This window comes from Salvelinus fontinalis, unplaced genomic scaffold (genome assembly GCF_029448725.1).
Source record: "Salvelinus fontinalis isolate EN_2023a unplaced genomic scaffold, ASM2944872v1 scaffold_0117, whole genome shotgun sequence".
Classification (NCBI taxonomy): Eukaryota; Metazoa; Chordata; class Actinopteri; order Salmoniformes; family Salmonidae; genus Salvelinus; species Salvelinus fontinalis.
Window position 1 is genome coordinate 253,557 of NW_026600326.1, and position 12,028 is coordinate 265,584.

Sequence of the window (12,028 nt, forward strand, 5' to 3'; positions counted from 1 at the left end):
GTTATTCAGCTCCCTCTATCCCTCCCTAGTTATTCAACTCCCTCCCTCCCTAGTTATTCAGCTCCCTCTCTCCCTCCCTAGTTATTCAGCGCCCTCTCTAGTTATTCAGCTCCCTCGCTCCCTCCCTAGTTATTCAGCGCCCTCTCTAGTTATTCAGCTCCCTCTCTCCCTCCCTAGTTATTCAGCTCCCTCTCTCCCTCCCTAGTTATTCAGCTCCCTCTCTCCCACCCTAGTTATTCAGCTCCCTCTCTCCCTCCCTAGTTATTGAACTCCCTCCCACCCTCCCTAGTTATTCAGCGCCCTCTCTAGTTATTCAGCTCCCTCTCTCCCTCTCTAGTTATTCAGCGCCCTCTCTCCCTCTCTAGTTATTCAGCGCCCTCTCAAGTTATTCAGCTCCCTCACTCCCTCCCTAGTTATTCAACTCCCTCCCTCCCTAGTTATTCAGCTCCCTCTCTCCCTCCCTCTTAATTACTTAAATGTAATGTAAATGTAAATGTATTCAACTCCCTCCCTCCGTAGTTATTCAACTCCCTCCCTACCTCCCTAGTTATTCAGGTTCCTCCCTCCCTAGTTATTCAGCTCTCTCTCCCTCCCTAGTTATTCAGCTCCCTCACTCCCTCCCTAGTTATTCAACTCCCTCCCTCCCTAGTTATTCAGCTGCCTCCCTAGTTATTCAGCTCCCTCCCTCCCTCCCTAGTTATTCAGCTCCCTCTCTCCCTCTCTAGTTATTCAGCTCCCTCTCTCCCTCCCTAGTTATTCAGCTCCCTCTCTCCCTCCCTAGTTATTCAACTCCCTCCCACCCTCCCTAGTTATTCAACTCCCTCCCACCCTCCCTAGTTATTCAGCGCCCTCTCTAGTTATTCAGCTCCCTCTCTCCTTCTCTAGTTATTCAGCGCCCTCTCTAGTTATTCAGCTCCCTCTCTCCCTCCCTAGTTATTCAGCTCCCTCTCTCCCTCCCTAGTTATTCAGCTCCCTCTCTCCCTCCCTAGTTATTCAACTCCCTCCCACCCTCCCTAGTTATTCAACTCCCTCCCACCCTCCCTAGTTATTCAGCGCCCTCTCTAGTTATTCAGCTCCCTCTCTCCTTCTCTAGTTATTCAGCGCCCTCTCTAGTTATTCAGCTCCCTCTATCCCTCCCTAGTTATTCAACTCCCTCCCTCCCTAGTTATTCAGCTCCCTCTCTCCCTCCCTAGTTATTCAGCGCCCTCTCTAGTTATTCAGCTCCCTCGCTCCCTCCCTAGTTATTCAGCGCCCTCTCTAGTTATTCAGCTCCCTCTCTCCCTCCCTAGTTATTCAGCTCCCTCTCTCCCTCCCTAGTTATTCAGCTCCCTCTCTCCCACCCTAGTTATTCAGCTCCCTCTCTCCCTCCCTAGTTATTGAACTCCCTCCCACCCTCCCTAGTTATTCAGCGCCCTCTCTAGTTATTCAGCTCCCTCTCTCCCTCTCTAGTTATTCAGCGCCCTCTCTCCCTCTCTAGTTATTCAGCGCCCTCTCAAGTTATTCAGCTCCCTCACTCCCTCCCTAGTTATTCAACTCCCTCCCTCCCTAGTTATTCAGCTCCCTCTCTCCCTCCCTCTTAATTACTTAAATGTAATGTAAATGTAAATGTATTCAACTCCCTCCCTCCCTAGTTATTCAACTCCCTCCCTACCTCCCTAGTTATTCAGGTTCCTCCCTCCCTAGTTATTCAGCTCTCTCTCCCTCCCTAGTTATTCAGCTCCCTCACTCCCTCCCTAGTTATTCAACTCCCTCCCTCCCTAGTTATTCAGCTCCCTCTCTCCCTCCCTCTAAATTACTTAAATGTAATGTAAATGTAAATGTATTCAACTCCCTCCCTCCCTAGTTATTCAACTCCCTCCCTACCTCCCTAGTTATTCAGGTTCCTCCCTCCCTAGTTATTCATACCCCTCCGTAGTTACTCAACTATCTTCCTCCCTCCCCAATTGTTCATCTACCTCCCTCCCGCCCTAGTTATTCAGCTCCCTCCCGCCCTAGTTATTCAGCTCCCTCCCGCCCTACTTATTCAGCTCCCTCCCTCCCTAGTTATTCAGCTCCCTCCCTCCCTAGTTATTCAGCTCCCTCCCTAGTTATTCAGCTCCCTCCCTAGTTATTCAGCTCCCTCCCTAGTTATTCAGCTCCCTCCCTAGTTATTCAGCTCCCTCCCTAGTTATTCAGCTCCCTCCCTAGTTATTCAGCTCCCTCCCTAGTTATTCAACTCCCTCCCTCCCTCCCGAGTTATTCCCTAGTTATTCAGCTCCCTCCCTCCCTAGTTATTCAGCTCCCTCCCTCCCTAGTTATTCAGCTCCCTCCCTCCCTAGTTATTCAACTCCATCCCTCCCTAGTTATTCAACTCCCTACCTCCCTAGTTATTCAGCTGCCTCCCTAGTTATTCAGCTCCCTCCCTCCCTCCCTAGTTATTCAGCTCCCTCTCTCCCTCTCTAGTTATTCAGCTCCCTCTCTCCCTCCCTAGTTATTCAGCTCCCTCTCTCCCTCCCTAGATATTCAACTCCCTCCCACCCTCCCTAGTTATTCAACTCCCTCCCACCCTCCCTAGTTATTCAGCGCCCTCTCTAGTTATTCAGCTCCCTCTCTCCTTCTCTAGTTATTCAGTGCCCTCTCTAGTTATTCAGCTCCCTCTCTCCCTCCCTAGTTATTCAGCTCCCTCTCTCCCTCCCTAGTTATTCAGCTCCCTCTCTCCCTCCCTAGTTATTCAACTCCCTCCCACCCTCCCTAGTTATTCAACTCCCTCCCACCCTCCCTAGTTATTCAGCGCCCTCTCTAGTTATTCAGCTCCCTCTCTCCTTCTCTAGTTATTCAGCGCCCTCTCTAGTTATTCAGCTCCCTCTATCCCTCCCTAGTTATTCAACTCCCTCCCTCCCTAGTTATTCAGCTCCCTCTCTCCCTCCCTAGTTATTCAGCGCCCTCTCTAGTTATTCAGCTCCCTCGCTCCCTCCCTAGTTATTCAGCGCCCTCTCTAGTTATTCAGCTCCCTCTCTCCCTCCCTAGTTATTCAGCTCCCTCTCTCCCTCCCTAGTTATTCAGCTCCCTCTCTCCCACCCTAGTTATTCAGCTCCCTCTCTCCCTCCCTAGTTATTGAACTCCCTCCCACCCTCCCTAGTTATTCAGCGCCCTCTCTAGTTATTCAGCTCCCTCTCTCCCTCTCTAGTTATTCAGCGCCCTCTCTCCCTCTCTAGTTATTCAGCGCCCTCTCAAGTTATTCAGCTCCCTCACTAGTTATTCAACTCCCTCCCTCCCTAGTTATTCAGCTCCCTCTCTCCCTCCCTCTTAATTACTTAAATGTAATGTAAATGTAAATGTATTCAACTCCCTCCCTCCCTACTTATTCAACTCCCTCCCTACCTCCCTAGTTATTCAGGTTCCTCCCTCCCTAGTTATTCAGCTCTCTCTCCCTCCCTAGTTATTCAGCTCCCTCACTCCCTCCCTAGTTATTCAACTCCCTCCCTCCCTAGTTATTCAGCTCCCTCTCTCCCTCCCTCTAAATTACTTAAATGTAATGTAAATGTAAATGTATTCAACTCCCTCCCTCCCTAGTTATTCAACTCCCTCCCTACCTCCCTAGTTATTCAGGTTCCTCCCTCCCTAGTTATTCATACCCCTCCGTAGTTACTCAACTATCTTCCTCCCTCCCCAATTGTTCATCTACCTCCCTCCCGCCCTAGTTATTCAGCTCCCTCCCGCCCTAGTTATTCAGCTCCCTCCCGCCCTACTTATTCAGCTCCCTCCCTCCCTACTTATTCAGCTCCCTCTCTCCCTACTTATTCAGCTCCCTCTCTCCCTACTTATTCAGCTCCCTCCCGCCCTAGTTATTCAACTCACTCCCTCCCTCCTAGTTATTCATCTTCCTCCCTTCCTAGTTATTCATCTTCCTCCCTTCCTAGTTATTCATCTTCCTCCCTTCCTAGTTATTCATCTTCCTCCCTTCCTAGTTATTCATCTTCCTCCCTTCCTAGTTATTCATCTTCCTCCCTTCCTAGTTATTCATCTTCCTCCCTTCCTAGTTATTCATCTTCCTCCCTGCCTAGTTATTCAACTTGGTTCCATGATTAATGAGCTGAAATAAAAGATCCCAGAAATGTTCCGTAATAAATCCTTTTGTGGGGAAAAACTCATTCTGATTTGCTGGTCCTGGCTCACCCATGGCTGCGCCCCTGCCCAATCATGTAAAAATCATAGATTAGGGCCTAATTTATTTCTTTCAATTGACTGATTTCCTTATATAATAAAACAAATAGCCTATTATATATTTTTTTACTTTAGGTTATTCATATGTCAGCATAGCACCCCCCCCCCCCCCCCCCCCCCCTCCATCAGGAATGGTTAGGTATGGGGGTCTGAGGGGTTAGGACTCAGGACTCAGGAGGGGTTAGGGTTAGGTATGGGGGTCTGAGGGGTTGGGATTAGGACTCAGGTCTCAGTTAGGTATGGGGGTCTGAGGGGTTAGGAGTAGGACTCAGGTCTCAGGAGTGGTTAGGGTTAGGTATGGGGGTCTGAGGGGTTAGGACTCAGGAGTGGTTAGGGTTAGGTATGGGGGTCTGAGGGGTTAGGACTCAGGTCTCAGGAGTGGTTAGGGTTAGGTATGGGGGTCTGAGGGGTTAGGGTTAGGACTCAGGAGTGGTTAGGGTTGGGTATGGGGGTCTGAGGGGTTAGGGTTAGGTCTCAGGAGTGGTTAGGGTTAGGTATGGGGGTCTGAGGGGTTAGGGTTAGGACTCAGGAGAGGTTAGGGTTAGGTATGGGGGTCTGAGGGGTTAGGGTTAGGTATGGGGGTCTAAGGGGTTAGGAGTAGGACTCGGGTCTCAGGAGTGGTTAGGGTTAGGTATGGGGGTCTGAGGGGTTAGGACTCAGGTCTCAGGAGTGGTTAGGGTTAGGTATGGGGGTCTGAGGGGTTAGGAGTAGGACTCAGGAGTGGTTAGGGTTAGGTATGGGGGTCTGAGGGGTTAGGAGTAGGACTCAGGTCTCAGAAGTGGTTAGGGTTAGGTATGGGGGTCTGAAGGGTTAGGAGTAGGACTCAGGTCTCAGGAGTGGTTAGGGTTAGGTATGGGGGTCTGAGGGGTTAGGAGTAGGACTCAGGAGAGGTTAGGGTTAGGTATGGGGGTCTGAGGGGTTAGGGTTAGGTATGGGGGTCTGAGGGGTTAGGGTTAGGTATGGGGGTCTGAGGGGTTAGGAGTAGGACTCAGGAGTGGTTAGGGTTAGGTATGGGGGACTGAGGGGTTAGGAGTAGGACTCAGGTCTCAGGAGTGGTTAGGGTTAGGTATGGGGGTCTGAGGGGTTAGAAGTAGGACTCAGGAGAGGTTAGGGTTAGGTATGGGGGTCTGAGGGGTTAGGGTTAGGTATGGGGGTCTGAGGGGTTAGGGTTAGGTATGGGGGTCTGAGGGGTTAGGAGTAGGACTCAGGTCTCAGGAGAGGTTAGGGTTAGGTATGGGGGTCTGAGGGGTTAGGATTAGGACTCAGATCTAAGGAGTGGTTAGGGTTAGGTATGGGGGTCTGAGGGGTTAGGACTCAGGAGAGGTTAGGGTTAGGTATGGGGGTCTGAGGGGTTAGGAGTAGGACTCAGGACTCAGGAGTGGTTAGGGTTAGGTATGGGGGTCTGAGGGGTTAGGACTCGGGTCTCAGGAGTGGTTAGGGTTAGGTATGGGGGTCTGAGGGGTTAAGACTCAGGACTCAGGAGTGGTTAGGGTTAGGTATGGGGGTCTGAGGGGTTAGGACTCAGGTCTCAGGAGAGGTTAGGGTTAGGTATGGGGGTCTGAGGGGTTAGGACTCAGGACTCAGGAGAGGTTAGGGTTAGGTATGGGGGTCTGAGGGGTTAGGACTCAGGACTCAGGAGTGGTTAGGGTTAGGTATGGGGGTCTGAGGGGTTAGGACTCAGGTCTCAGGAGTGGTTAGGGTTAGGTATGGGGGTCTGAGGGGTTAGGACTCAGGTCTCAGGAGTGGTTAGGGTTAGGTATGGGGGTCTGAGGGGTTAGGGTTAGGACTCAGGAGTGGTTAGGGTTGGGTATGGGGGTCTGAGGGGTTAGGGTAAGGTCTCAGGAGTGGTTAGGGTTAGGTATGGGGGTCTGAGGGGTTAGGGTTAGGACTCAGGAGAGGTTAGGGTTAGGTATGGGGGTCTGAGGGGTTAGGGTTAGGTATGGGGGTCTGAGGGGTTAGGAGTAGGACTCGGGTCTCAGGAGTGGTTAGGGTTAGGTATGGGGGTCTGAGGGGTTATGACTCAGGTCTCAGGAGTGGTTAGGGTTAGGTATGGGGGTCTGAGGGGTTAGGAGTAGGACTCAGGAGTGGTTAGAGTTAGGTATGGGGGTCTGAGGGGTTAGGAGTAGGACTCAGGTCTCAGGAGTGGTTAGGGTTAGGTATGGGGGTCTGAAGGGTTAGGAGTAGGACTCAGGTCTCAGGAGTGGTTCGGGTTAGGTATGGGGGTCTGAGGGGTTAGGAGTAGGACTCAGGAGAGGTTAGGGTTAGGTATGGGGGTCTGAGGGTTTAGGGTTAGGTATGGGGGTCTGAGGGGTTAGGGTTAGGTATGGGGGTCTGAGGGGTTAGGAGTAGGACTTAGGAGTGGTTAGGGTTAGGTATGGGGGACTGAGGGGTTAGGAGTAGGACTCAGGTCTCAGGAGTGGTTAGGGTTAGGTATGGGGGTCTGAGGGGTTAGAAGTAGGACTCAGGGAGGTTAGGGTTAGGTATGGGGGTCTGAGGGGTTAGGGTTAGGTATGGGGGTCTGAGGGGTTAGGGTTAGGTATGGGGGTCTGAGGGGTTAGGAGTAGGACTCAGGTCTCAGGAGAGGTTAGGGTTAGGTATGGGGGTCTGAGGGGTTAGGATTAGGACTCAGATCTAAGGAGTGGTTAGGGTTAGGTATGGGGGTCTGAGGGGTTAGGACTCAGGAGAGGTTAGGGTTAGGTATGGGGGTCTGAGGGGTTAGGACTCAGGTCTCAGGAGTGGTTAGGGTTAGGTATGGGGGTCTGAGGGGTGAGGATTAGGACTCAGGACTCAGGAGAGGTTAGGGTTGGGTATGGGGGTCTGAGGGGTTAGGGTTAGGTCTCAGGAGTGGTTAGGGTTAGGTATGGGGGTCTGAGGGGTTAGGGTTAGGACTCAGGAGAGGTTAGGGTTAGGTATGGGGGTCTGAGGGGTTAGGGTTAGGTATGGGGGTCTGAGGGGTTAGGACTCAGGTCTCAGGAGTGGTTAGGGTTAGGTATGGGGGTCTGAGGGGTTAGGACTCAGGTCTCAGGAGTGGTTAGGGTTAGGTATGGGGGTCTGAGGGGTTAGGACTCAGGTCTCAGGAGTGGTTAGGGTTAGGTATGGGGGTCTGAGGGGTTAGGGTTAGGACTCAGGAGTGGTTAGGGTTGGGTATGGGGGTCTGAGGGGTTAGGGTAAGGTCTCAGGAGTGGTTAGGGTTAGGTATGGGGGTCTGAGGGGTTAGGGTTAGGACTCAGGAGAGGTTAGGGTTAGGTATGGGGGTCTGAGGGGTTAGGGTTAGGTATGGGGGTCTGAGGGGTTAGGAGTAGGACTCGGGTCTCAGGAGTGGTTAGGGTTAGGTATGGGGGTCTGAGGGGTTATGACTCAGGTCTCAGGAGTGGTTAGGGTTAGGTATGGGGGTCTGAGGGGTTAGGAGTAGGACTCAGGAGTGGTTAGAGTTAGGTATGGGGGTCTGAGGGGTTAGGAGTAGGACTCAGGTCTCAGGAGTGGTTAGGGTTAGGTATGGGGGTCTGAAGGGTTAGGAGTAGGACTCAGGTCTCAGGAGTGGTTAGGGTTAGGTATGGGGGTCTGAGGGGTTAGGAGTAGGACTCAGGAGAGGTTAGGGTTAGGTATGGGGGTCTGAGGGTTTAGGGTTAGGTATGGGGGTCTGAGGGGTTAGGGTTAGGTATGGGGGTCTGAGGGGTTAGGAGTAGGACTTAGGAGTGGTTAGGGTTAGGTATGGGGGACTGAGGGGTTAGGAGTAGGACTCAGGTCTCAGGAGTGGTTAGGGTTAGGTATGGGGGTCTGAGGGGTTAGAAGTAGGACTCAGGGAGGTTAGGGTTAGGTATGGGGGTCTGAGGGGTTAGGGTTAGGTATGGGGGTCTGAGGGGTTAGGGTTAGGTATGGGGGTCTGAGGGGTTAGGAGTAGGACTCAGGTCTCAGGAGAGGTTAGGGTTAGGTATGGGGGTCTGAGGGGTTAGGATTAGGACTCAGATCTAAGGAGTGGTTAGGGTTAGGTATGGGGGTCTGAGGGGTTAGGACTCAGGAGAGGTTAGGGTTAGGTATGGGGGTCTGAGGGGTTAGGACTCAGGTCTCAGGAGTGGTTAGGGTTAGGTATGGGGGTCTGAGGGGTGAGGATTAGGACTCAGGACTCAGGAGAGGTTAGGGTTAGGTATGGGGGTCTGAGGGGTTAGGACTCAGGACTCAGGAGTGGTTAGGGTTAGGTATGGGGGTCTGAGGGGTTAGGAGTAGGACTCAGGTCTCAGGAGTGGTTAGGGTTAGGTATGGGGGTCTGAGGGGTTAGGAGTAGGACTCAGGACTCAGGAGTGGTTAGGGTTAGGTATGGGGGTCTGAGGAGTTAGGACTCAGGAGGGGTTAGGGTTAGGTATGGGGGTCTGAGGGGTTAGGATTAGGACTCAGGTCTCAGGAGTGGTTAGGGTTAGGTATGGGGGTCTGAGGGGTTAGGACTCAGGAGAGGTTAGGGTTAGGTATAGGGGTCTGAGGGGTTAGGAGTAGGACTCAGGTCTCAGGAGTGGTTAGGGTTAGGTATGGGGGTCTGAGGGGTTAGGACTCAGGAGTGGTTAGGGTTAGGTATGGGGGTCTGAGGGGTTAGGACTCAGGTCTCAGGAGTGGTTAGGGTTAGGTATGGGGGTCTGAGGGGTTAGGGTTAGGACTCAGGAGTGGTTAGGGTTGGGTATGGGGGTCTGAGGGGTTAGGGTTAGGTCTCAGGAGTGGTTAGGGTTAGGTAAGGGGGTCTGAGGGGTTAGGAGTAGGACTCAGGTCTCAGGAGAGGTTAGGGTTAGGTATGGGGGTCTGAGGGGTTAGGAGTAGGACTCGGGTCTCAGGAGTGGTTAGGGTTAGGTATGGGGGTCTGAGGGGTTAGGACTCGGGTCTCAGGAGTGGTTAGGGTTAGGTATGGGGGTCTGAGGGGTTAGGAGTAGGACTCAGGAGTGGTTAGGGTTAGGTATGGGGGTCTGAGGGGTTAGGAGTAGGACTCAGGTCTCAGGAATGGTTAGGGTTAGGTATGGGGGTCTGAGGGGTTAGGATTAGGACTCAGGAGAGGTTAGGGTTAGGTATGGCGGTCTGAGGGGTTAGGGTTAGGTATGGGGGTCTTAGGGGTTAGGACTCAGGAGAGGTTAGGGTTAGGTATGGGGTCTTAGGGGTTAGGACTCAGGACTCAGGAGTGGTTAGTGTTAGGTATGGGGGTCTGAGGGGTTAGGACTCAGGTCTCAGGAGAGGTTAGGGTTAGGTATGGGGGTCTGAGGGGTTAGGACTCAGGACTCAGGAGAGGTTAGGGTTAGGTATGGGGGTCTGAGGGGTTAGGACTCAGGACTCAGGAGTGGTTAGGGTTAGGTATGGGGGTCTGAGGGGTTAGGACTCAGGTCTCAGGAGTGGTTAGGGTTAGGTATGGGGGTCTGAGGGGTTAGGACTCGGGTCTCAGGAGTGGTTAGGGTTAGGTATGGGGGTCTGAGGGGTTAGGAGTAGGACTCGGGTCTCAGGAGTGGTTAGGGTTAGGTATGGGGGTCTGAGGGGTTAGGACTCGGGTCTCAGGAGTGGTTAGGGTTAGGTATGGGGGTCTGAGGGGTTAGGACTTAGGAGTGGTTAGGGTTAGGTATGGGGGTCTGAGGGGTTAGGACTCAGGTCTCAGGAGTGGTTAGGGTTAGGTATGGGGGTCTGAGGGGTTAGGGTTAGGACTCAGGAGTGGTTAGGGTTGGGTATGGGGGTCTGAGGGGTTAGGGTTAGGTCTCAGGAGTGGTTAGGGTTAGGTATGGGGGTCTGAGGGGTTAGGAGTAGGACTCAGGTCTCAGGAGAGGTTAGGGTTAGGTATGGGGGTCTGAGGGGTTAGGAGTAGGACTCGGGTCTCAGGAGTGGTTAGGGTTAGGTATGGGGGTCTGAGGGGTTAGGATTAGGACTCAGGAGAGGTTAGGGTTAGGTATGGCGGTCTGAGGGGTTAGGGTTAGGTATGGGGGTCTTAGGGGTTAGGACTCAGGAGAGGTTAGGGTTAGGTATGGGGTCTGAGGGGTTATGACTCAGGTCTCAGGAGTGGTTAGGGTTAGGTATGGGGGTCTGAGGGGTTAGGACTCGGGTCTCAGGAGTGGTTAGGGTTAGGTATGGGGGTCTGAGGGGTTAGGAGTAGGACTCGGGTCTCAGGAGTGGTTAGGGTTAGGTATGGGGGTCTGAGGGGTTAGGACTCGGGTCTCAGGAGTGGTTAGGGTTAGGTATGGGGGTCTGAGGGGTTAGGAGTAGGACTCAGGAGTGGTTAGGGTTAGGTATGGGGGTCTGAGGGGTTAGGAGTAGGACTCAGGTCTCAGGAGTGGTTAGGGTTAGGTATGGGGGTCTGAGGGGTTAGGATTAGGACTCAGGAGAGGTTAGGGTTAGGTATGGCGGTCTGAGGGGTTAGGGTTAGGTATGGGGGTCTTAGGGGTTAGGACTCAGGAGAGGTTAGGGTTAGGTATGGGGTCTGAGGGGTTAGGACTCAGGACTCAGGAGTGGTTAGGGTTAGGTATGGGGGTCTGAGGGGTTAGGACTCAGGTCTCAGGAGAGGTTAGGGTTAGGTATGGGGGTCTGAGGGGTTAGGACTCAGGACTCAGGAGAGGTTAGGGTTAGGTATGGGGGTCTGAGGGGTTAGGACTCAGGACTCAGGAGTGGTTAGAGTTAGGTATGGGGGTCTGAGGGGTTAGGACTCAGGTCTCAGGAGTGGTTAGGGTTAGGTATGGGGGTCTGAGGGGTTAGGACTCAGGTCTCAGGAGTGGTTAGGGTTAGGTATGGGGGTCTGAGGGGTGAGGATTAGGACTCAGGAATCAGGAGAGGTTAGGGTTAGGTATGGGGGTCTGAGGGGTTAGGACTCAGGACTCAGGAGTGGTTAGGGTTAGGTATGGGGGTCTGAGGGGTTAGGAGTAGGACTCAGGTCTCAGGAGTGGTTAGGGTTAGGTATGGGGGTCTGAGGGGTTAGGACTCAGGACTCAGGAGTGGATAGGGTTAGGTATGGGGGTCTGAGGGCTTATGATTAGGACTCAGGAGAAGTTAGGGTTAGGTATGGGGGTCTGAGGGGTTAGGACTCAGGAGAGGTTAGGGTTAGGTATGGGGGTCTGAGGGGTTAGGAGTAGGACTCAGGACTCAGGAGAGGTTAGGGTTAGGTATGGGGGTCTGAGGGGTTAGGACTCAGGAGAGGTTAGGGTTAGGTATGGGGGTCTGAGGGGTTAGGACTCAGGAGAGGTTAGGGTTAGGTATGGGGGTCTGAGGGGTTAGGGTTAGGTCTCAGGAGAGGTTAGGGTTAGGTATGGGGGTCTGAGGGGTTAGGAGTAGGACTCAGGTCTCAGGAGTGGTTAGGGTTAGGTATGGGGGTCTGAGGGGTTAGGACTCGGGTCTCAGGGGTGGTTAGGGTTAGGTATGGGGGTCTGAGGGGTTAGGATTAGGACTCAGGAGAGGTTAGGGTTAGGTATGGGGTCTGAGGGGTTAGGACTCAGGTCTCAGGAGAGGTTAGGGTTAGGTATGGGGGTCTGAGGGGTTAGGACTCAGGTCTCAGGAGTGGTTAGGGTTAGGTATGGGGGTCTGAGGGGTGAGGATTAGGACTCAGGAATCAGGAGAGGTTAGGGTTAGGTATGGGGGTCTGAGGGGTTAGGACTCAGGACTCAGGAGTGGTTAGGGTTAGGTATGGGGGTCTGAGGGGTTAGGAGTAGGACTCAGGTCTCAGGAGTGGTTAGGGTTAGGTATGGGGGTCTGAGGGGTTAGGACTCAGGACTCAGGAGTGGATAGGGTTAGGTATGGGGGTCTGAGGGGTTAGGATTAGGACTCAGGAGAAGTTAGGGTTAGGTATGGGGGTCTGAGGGGTTAGGACTCAGGAGAGGTTAGG

The 12,028-nt window shown here is 53.0% G+C and overlaps 1 protein-coding gene across 1 annotated transcript in view; it reads right to left on the reverse strand.

Annotated features, from left to right (window-relative positions):
- adamts3 (ADAM metallopeptidase with thrombospondin type 1 motif, 3) overlaps positions 1-12,028 on the reverse strand; it is a gene marked incomplete at its 5' end in the record, with an annotated part of 143,769 nt that overhangs the window by 12,207 nt on the left and 119,534 nt on the right. The window lies entirely within an intron of this gene.